Source organism: Onychostoma macrolepis, chromosome 14, assembly GCF_012432095.1.
Source record: "Onychostoma macrolepis isolate SWU-2019 chromosome 14, ASM1243209v1, whole genome shotgun sequence".
Classification (NCBI taxonomy): Eukaryota; Metazoa; Chordata; class Actinopteri; order Cypriniformes; family Cyprinidae; genus Onychostoma; species Onychostoma macrolepis.
In genome coordinates, this window is record NC_081168.1 from 32,477,096 (window position 1) to 32,486,273 (window position 9,178).

A 9,178-nucleotide genomic window follows, 5' to 3' on the forward strand; every position below is an offset into this window, starting at 1 on the left:
GTAAAAACAATGTTTTAAGTTGAATATACCATGAATCTGTATATATATTAATAATTATGGGGTGAACAAGAATCAAAACATTAAACAAGATTAATTTTCCCTTAATTTATTCTTATAATTCACTTATTTGGAATTAATTTTCTAAGACAACAAACTAACAAGACAACACTTTTTCAGAACAACAGCAAACAACTTGGTCTTTAATCAAGTTAAATTTAGCCTAAAATATTTAACAAGGCAAGTAGCAATAGCTGACCACATTAATCCTCAAATATTAGCATATTTTATCTTTTAAAATCAACACTGATATACAGTATCTACATATACAGTGGTGTGAAAAAGTGTTGACCTCCTTCCTGATTTTTTTTACATTTTTTGCATATTTGTCACACTTAAAAGATTCAGATCATCAAACAAATTTTAATATTACACAAAGATAATGCAAGTAAATACAAAATGCAGTTTTTAAATTATGATTTCATTTATTAAGGGAAAAAAGCTGTCCAAACCTACCTGGCCCTACGTGAAAAATGAATTGCCCCCTCCTATTAAATCATGAAAGAACTGTGATTAATCACATTATTTTAGAAAGCTGAGTTAAATTTCACGAGCCAAACCCAGGCCTGATTACTGCCAGACCTGTTGAATCAAGAAATCACTTAAATAGAACCTGTCTGACAAAGTAAAGCATGTTTAAAGAGCAACACATCATTCCACGATCTTAAGAAATTCATAAACAGATGAGAAACAAAATAGTTTACATGTATCAGTCTGGAAAGGGTTATAAAGCCATTTCTAAGGCTTTGGGACTCCAGCAAACCACGGTCAGAGCCATTATCCACAAATGGAGAAAACTCTGAACAGTGGTGAACCTTCCCAGGAGCGGCCGGCCTACCAAAATTACTCCAAGAGCACAAAGACGACTCATCCAGGAGGTCATAAAAGAACACAGAACAACATCTAAAGAACTGCAGGCCTCACTTGCCTCAATTAAGGTCAGTGTTCATGATTCAACAATAAGAAAGAGACTGGGCAAAAACGGCATCCATGGGAGAGTTCCAAGGCAAAAGCCACTGCTGACCAAAAATAACACAAAGACTCGTCTCACATTTGCCAAAAAATATCTTGATTATCCCCAAGACTTTTGGGCAAATATTCTGTGGAATGATGTGACAAAAGTTGAACTTTTTGGAAGGTGTGTGTCCCGTTACATCTGGCGTAAAACCAACACAGCATTTCATAAAAAGAATATCATACTAACAGTCAAACATGGTGGTGGTAGTGTGATGGTCTGAGCTTCAGGACCTGGATGACTTGCCATAATTGATGGAACCATGAATTCTGCACTCTATCAGAAAATCCTGAAGGAGAATGTCCAGCCATCATTTTGTGACCTCAAGCTCAAGTGCACTTGGGTTCTGCAGCAGGACAATGATTCCAAACACAGCAGCAAGTCCACCTCTGAATGTCTCAAGAAAAACTAAATGAAGGTTTTGGAGTGGATTAAATCCAATTGAAATGTTGTGGCATGACCTTAAACAGTCCATTCATGCTCAAACCCTCCAATGTGGCTGAATTAAAACAATTCTGGAAAGAAGAGTGGGCCAAAATTCCTCCACAGCACTGTAACAGACTCATTGCCAGTTATCACAAATGACTGATTGCAGTTGTTGCTGCAAAGGGTGGCACAACCAGTTATTAGGTTTAGGGGGCAAGCACTTTTTCACACAGGGCCATGTGGGTTTGGATTTTGTTTTCCCTTCATAATAAAAAACTTCATTTAAAAACTGCATGTTGTGTTTACTTGTGTTATCTCTGATTAATATTTAAATTTGTTGGATGATCTGAAACATTAAAGTGTGACAAACATGCAAAAAAATAAAAAATCAGGAAGGGGGCCAACACTTTTTCACACCACTGTACATACTACATATGCATGTCAATGTATTTGATAAATAATGTAAATAAATTATTTTATTGTCTACTAATTACCAAAAATCGCAGTTCTGTCTCTCTTACTCAATGTATTCCAATTGCCCGCTATGAGCTTCCTGCAACCATTTGAAGTCTACGTGAATCACGTGACGGTCGAGCGTTCCGAACTTCAGTTGTCGCCTCTCTCTCTCAACGGCTCTAATTCTAAGGTAGTCTGTCTACGGAAGCATGATTCACATATGATTCTCAGTAACACTGCAATAGTGATGAATTTATTAGTGGTTTCATGATAAAATTCCTGACTGGACGTTTTGCTGATTCACATTTTAATTGTAATTAACACTGAATTTGATTATTGCGGTAATGTATGGTGTAATTCATACTCGAAGCCAGAATGTCTGAGGCAGACTCATAGAAGTCATAGACGTGTTATGACATTCCAGGAAATCTCATATGGATCATATGGTTTATGCTGGTATAGTGCTGGTCCAGGCTGGTTAGTGCTGATTTATGCTGGTTAGTGCTGGTTTAGTGCTGGTTTATGCTGGTATAGTGCTGGTCTAGCTGGTGGACTAGCATATTCATGCTGTTCTCAAGAAAAATGGAGCTTGTGATGCTGGTTCACCGGCATGGTCTTGCAGGGTTGAGTGTCAGTAGGCCAGCACATTAATGATGCAAAGGAAAAACAATATGAGGTTAAATTATATGATTTGTTGAATTATATAATAACTTATTTTATATGGTAATTATATGGTAATTTCTTTTGATCCTTCTGCTGAAATTAGAACAGATTTTTAAAATAGTTGTAGTTATGATTACATTATTAATCAATGTCACTGGTAAACTGGTAAAATGTTTCAAAGCATCAAAGGAAAGAAATGAAGCCAAACTGGTTTTTAATAAGTGAATATGGTAATTCTGTTTTGGCTGTAAGTCTGTTGTGTTTCTGCTCACCTCTTCACTTTTTTTCTGTTCCTGCTGTTCCTCGTGTCCTCAGTTTAATTTAATTTCCTTTATTTATTGTCTCCCTAAGGAGAAATGTGTCATATATCACGAGCAGTCAAGAGGGCAGATTAACTTTACATTTTAGATTTAAGTTAAAAAAAAAAATTAAAAAAAAGTTATTCTGCTATTCTATTCTTAACCGCAGGTGTCATCACTAATGCTCACTCATAACTTGCAGAATAAATCTACTTTATTTTACTAACAACTTGCACTCTCTATATACTGGGACCATATGAAAACTCAGCAGTGTTTGTTTAACACTGGGGATTTTACTGTGTATACATGTAACCAGGAACATGTTTTCTTTATTAAATAATTTATTAAAATTACTTTGGCAAATTGTCTTGGTCTTTAACTACGAACACACACTAAGAAACGTAATATGTTGTAATGGTACCCATTAACTGAGCTGAGTTTGCATGGTATTGAATACATGACATGTATGTCAATTTGTACTCCTGTGTATATCTGATATGGGACAAAGAATTATGACTAATGGGGAAGAAGAGGGTTGAGGCGGGACCGACGTGTTGTTGGCTTGTTTGGACTTGGATACGTAAGTGATAATGCAAAGCAGAAGAGATTTCGGTTTGGTTCCGCTCGTGCCATGCTAGGGGACTGGTGTTCACTGATGTTTCTTTATTGGAAGTCGTTGGTGGAGTACTCCGTCAAAAGTCTAAAGGATGGGCCCTGTGTTGGACTTTTGGACTGGGCAAACTCTATTCTCCACAAGTGAGCTGCGCTGTCTAAAATCTCCGGTGTGGTAAGAGGCGGAGGTTTGATGGCATGAACCGCTGTGTTCTACTTGTTTTCGAATACCAAATGAAAATGGGTTTTGAAACGGACTAAAGCGAAAGAGGTTTTAAAATTGAGTGATCTGTGAAGCCAAAGCCAAATCACTTTCATGGTACCTAAAATCCAGAGATGGCGCAAACTAAACTGAAACTTACCTAGCTAGCAGCTAAACTGGCTTCATGGTACAGGCCCCAGGTTGGCTTTATCGGGTTTTGTCAACTCAAAACTTACTCTGCAACTCTTGAGTTTGCTCATCTCTCGTTGTGCTACAGGCCACAGGGGTGTGACAGTTACATGTGCAAATAGTAATGTATATGGCCTTGTAGTAAAGCATGCCACCCTGATATGAATTAATATTCAGCAGCTGTCAAAAATGTTTGTTTAATAAACAAGATGTGTGGTGTCAGTTTCTTACAATGTTCATTGCAACAACATCATTAAGATATACCAACTTCATTTTATCATAAGCTCATGAATATTCTTGTTGGAACCCAAAACTCAACAGTGTGTGAAAATAGAACTCCAAATTTGCAGGGAAGCCTTTTTTCCCCCAAATATTATACCATATTTACCATATACATATGTCATATTTAATGACAAATATATATATATATATATACACATACACAAGTTGTTATTGTTAAAGTTTCTGAAGGCTTGAACATTAAACTCGATCCCTCTCTTTAAACAGCTACCGCATGGTGCCCCTGGTTTTAAAAAATCCTAGATCTGCCATTGGTTTATGCCACTTTTCAAGAATTTTCCGGGATTGATTTTCAGGATTACTTTCGAGTTGACAAAACCAAACCATTCCAGTCCAGCTTTGTTGGTGCATCTTTGTCTAATCAGGCTTTGATCCTGAGTTTATGGAGCACGAATAAACAGCCAATCACATGCGTTGAAACTGTGATTAATTTCTCACAATAAAGTCAGTGCGATTCACCACCAAAGATTAGAAGATGGAAAATATGAGGAATATAATCACATTTACACAGCAAGATGTAAAGAGCTGTCCATGAAAGAGGACCACTTAAAACATCTTACCATATCAGTGCAAATGAAAGCCGTGAAGTTATATATATATATATATATATATATATATATATACACACACACATACATACATACACACACAAAGACTCAAAAGTCCAAGCTCATATGTAGTCATGTTTAAAGCTTTGTCTATTGATTACTTTGATTGTTAGAAATTGCTGTTAATTTACAGCTGAATTTCAGCAGTATAATCCTGTTAAGTTCAAAAGTAGTACATTACTGTTTTTTTTTTTTTTTTGTCAAATGATGTAGACAAAATATAATGGCATTTTACTGTATTTATTAGTCGAAGGAAACAAAACATTACTATCCAGTATTTTTGAAAACTGCAGTGAGCACGCAGGGACTTTCATCCGTCTTCATACTGTTAATAGGTGAGTTTTGCACGATATCGTAGACAAAATACATTACATTTGCTACAGCAACTAACCTGTATTGTGGATATTGGAAGTGAAATGATCTTTTATTTGTTCTTTTCAGAGATAAACTCGCCAGATGCAACATCGTGGATAGGATGACTCGATTATATTATTCCAAATTACAGGGTGAGTTTCCTTTAACATGCGATAATTCTTCTGCATTTTTTTTTCTTCAAACACTGTTGCATTGAAATCACATTGATGACTCTGTAGTGCGCTGAAAAGAAAGGTTGTTTGCTAATAGGCTAGCTTGCTTTTCCGCGAAACCTCTAGATTTAGAAAAAAAAAACTTAATTTTGGTGTCATTGTGATTGCAAATTTGGGTAAGCATGTTCTAATATGCACATATCTTTATTCTTAGGTGCATTTATTGTAGTACTGTTGTGCTTTGGTTGTTACTTTTATTTTGGTTATATTTTTTTCATCAATCCAAGTTGGTTTTGAAGTTATGTGATATAATACTTATTAAAAGTAATTATTATTAATAGTTTTGGTATTGCTTTGTACAGCAATGCTACTTTGGCCAGCATTGTATTTTTAAGGCCATTTTATTTTGTTGGATATATTTTTGGCTGATTTTTTTTTTCATGCACAGGGACTGTTGAGTTTGACTTGTCAGCATGTTTTCATGTCAGTTCTGTGGACATCAATGTAGTACTACAGTGGCCTATGTGAAGCACATGAGGATTCATAGCAATATCCCTAACTTGCTGCTACATTGAGCATGTGGAGGTTAGTCCAGAAAATATTGATGAGTCATTATTTTTGAAGAATCTTGCTCTGTTTCATCTGAAATTACAGGCAAAGTTACTGCTTCCATCTTCTGTAATTCAGACTATAATTGAAGATATGCAGTCAGTTTATGATATCAACCAGTCACACTTACTCTTCAAGTTAAACGAGAAGTTGGTCACACTTGGTGTTCCAGAGGCTTCCATTAATGATGTAATGGACAGCCTGAAAGCAGATGATCTCTTACAAGCATGTAATAGTCGCACACTAAAAACAGACCAGCGCAGGAAAACAGTGTTCAAGAACAGTTTTAATTATGTTGAACCTATGCCCATTTGTCTTGGACATAATGAAGCTGGCAAGGAGTGTTTTTTACAGTATGTCCCTATAAAACAGACATCTTCTGAAACTGACTTCTGTCGATACTGTGAAATTGACAAAGATGTGTTTCAAGCAGATCCTCTGTCCAGAGCCATAGTCATACAAAGAGCATGTTCAGAACATCGAAGAACATTCCATTCATAGTGGAGGTATCAAATTTGACTCTATATTCAACAGCCTGAATATTTTTCATGTGTGCCAGCCAGCCTGGGTTGCCTCCATGTCTTGGGCATGATTTGTTTGAGGGAGTTGTTGCTTCTGACCTTGCATTGTGCATCGGCCATCTTGTCACTGTTGACAAACAATTTACTTACACTGAACTGAATCGAAGAATCGAACAGTTCAGATATTTAGGTAAGGATGCAAATGACAAACCTTGTGAGGTGAGGCCAGGAAGTGATGGACTGTGTGGCCATGCGGAGCAGAACTGGTGCTTACTGAGACTGTTACCAGTGTTGATCGGAGAAAAGATTATATCTCCTTCTGACAATGAGATATGGCAACTGGTGTTACAACTAAGACACATCGTGGCATTGATTTGTGCACCAGCCATTTCTGCTGACCAGATAGGCTATTTACAGGTCATTATCGAAGAATACTTGCTTTCCAGAAAACAAGCCTTTCCCCATCACCGGCTTAAACCCAAGCATCATTACATGAGCCATTATCCAGAGCTCATCATTCAGTTTGGTCCACTCATTCGTTTATGGACTATGAGGTTCGAAAGCAAGCACACGTACTTTAAACAGTGCACAAGAAAACTGCGTAAATGTGTGCTCAAGCCTTGCAGAAAGACACCAGCTGTTACAAGCCTATCTTAGCGCTGGCAATCTCTTCCCACCAGCAATTGATGTAGAAAAGGCAACTGCCTTTTACTCAAGTGACTACATTGCTGGCATCAGAGAATCAGTGGCAAAGTATGATTTTGGACCTGAAACTATTTTGATTGCTCATGAAGCAACAGTAAAAGGAACCAAATACCGAAAAAACATGTATGTTGTTATAAGTAAGGATGAGGATGGGCTTGAAATTGGTAAGATTATGATGATACTCCCCTACAAAAATTCAGCAGTCTACTTCATCACTGAAAAGTGTAAGGCGTTGTGTATGCATGATGTAGGTGTTCACTGTGTGACCCCAATCAAGAACAGTTACTACTGCATTAATCAGGAGCAGCTTCTTGATTATTACCCTCTACCGCAGTACTCAATTGGTGACATGGAAGTAATTGTTCTTCACCATACTTTTCCTTCATTGTAGAACTATGAGTATTCTGAATGATGACCTGAGGACCATCATCCTCAGAGCCCTGCCATCAATTTCCAAAGATGCTCAAGAAGTATTGACAGATGTGTTATTAAGATCCAGACTGGAATCTACACAAGACTTAAAATATGTCACACAAGAAGATATTTCTGACCTTCTGCCACCCATTCAGCAACGGAAGCTTCTGGAAGCCGTTAAAAATGGTAACGTTGAAAAATTGTTACTGCATCTATTTTGCAATTTACAGTAAAATTTTAAATAGCAGTTCTGGCCTTTTTCTGCCCTAAAGGTTCTTGAAAAAGTATAGGAGATGTTATTTATAACTTACTCTGTTTAAGAAGTATATTTGATCATGTGTCTTTATTACACAGTCTTTATACTAATGTGAAAAATGTACATTGTGCTTAATTTTACCATATGAGCTTTAAATTACAGATAATTCAATCACTTAATGTTTTGTTTAAGGGTATTTTAAGTGACCAATGTTTTATTATTATTATTATTACTATTATTATTTCAAACTTTCAGTCTCATGTGTTCTTTTCCCTGTTTTTCCTGTTTTAGAGACAGGGGTGGTCACTTTGGACTTCCCTCCCACTACCCCAGCAGTCAGCAGTGATTCAGAACACCCTCGCTCCAGTCAGTCAAGTCTAGTCTCACTCTCAGATCCTGAATCAAGCAGCTCTGAAGACTGTGGCCCATCCTCCATTATCAAAAAAACATGGCCTCATGCCTGCAGACATTCGTTCAGCAGTTGCTGATGGCAAGAGGCCTCCACCAGCAGCACGCCGACAGATGGTCAGAGTTTTAGCAGATGAGGTTAGGAAGTATGAGCTTAATCCAACACGCTCACAATGTGTCACTGTGTGTAGAAACATCATACACCAGTATCCTCAGAGTTTTGCTGATCTACGTGACAATGGTCAGCTACTAGGAAATGGCTATACCTCACTCTTGATTCAAATTAAGAACCGAATTGAAAATTTGAATCGCACCAGTAAGACAGATGAAACAGTAGAGCAGAACGTCAGCGGATGGAGGAGATATACCATCGAGATGGTATAAACGGCGCAGAAAGAGCAGAAGTAAATCAACTCTTGCTGCAGCAGCAACAAATTAATATGCTACCAGCACCAGCACCAGCCATTGCAGATTTAAGAAAGCAATGGCCATACCTTTTTACTCAGAAAGGACTTTATGGTCATTTTGAACTACTTACTGATATCAAAGTTCTGCGTGTACTTGAGCTTGCCATGGAGGAGTGTGGCAGTGCCATCATAGAGTTCTTCACCAACAAACCCACTAATGCAGATGTCCGGGCGGTCCTTTTACAGCGCCCAGACCTCGAGCCATCTTTCTGCGTTATTCAGCTTCTTATGGCTCACTTCTCTGAGAGCCTGGAACAGTTCATTCTTCTTGCAAACGTAAGTTACTTCTTTTCATTTATTTTCTATGCTATGATTGTCCTGACAAGCAAATTTAATGATATTTTTTTTAAAATTTGAAGTATAGTGCATACAAGGCATTGTTGATTGTTTCTTTTGTCCTCATTTCAACATCATTACATCTGTGTCCTAGGCACCTGCCTCTGC